Source organism: Juglans regia, unplaced genomic scaffold (assembly GCF_001411555.2).
Source record: "Juglans regia cultivar Chandler unplaced genomic scaffold, Walnut 2.0 Scaffold_2865, whole genome shotgun sequence".
NCBI classification, from domain to species: Eukaryota; Viridiplantae; Streptophyta; class Magnoliopsida; order Fagales; family Juglandaceae; genus Juglans; species Juglans regia.
Genome location: NW_023357667.1, coordinates 1 through 282, shown reverse-complemented (window position 1 = coordinate 282; position 282 = coordinate 1). Strand labels below are relative to the sequence as shown.

The window sequence follows — 282 nt, the reverse complement described above, 5'->3', positions numbered from 1 at the left end:
ATACCAGCACTAATGCACCGGATCCCATCAGAACTCCGCAGTTAAGCGTGCTTGGGCGAGAGTAGTACTAGGATGGGTGACCTCCTGGGAAGTCCTCGTGTTGCACCCCTCGTTTTTGTTTTTTCCGCCTTTCGAGATAAATTGACAAGAAGGAGCACTCGGGAGTGGATTTTTGGGAAAATCTCGCCCTGCCCATCGCGTAGCCATGGGTTTGGATCAGATCTCCGTTTGGATTGGGATCGGAAGGACGCTAGTATGTCGCTCAAGGATTATATGAATTTT

General features: G+C 49.6%; 1 pseudogene; it reads left to right on the top strand.

Annotated features, from left to right (window-relative positions):
* Nucleotides 1-109, top strand: LOC118345554 (annotated as a pseudogene; the record flags this gene model as incomplete).
* Between the last annotated feature and the right edge of the window lie 173 nt (nt 110-282).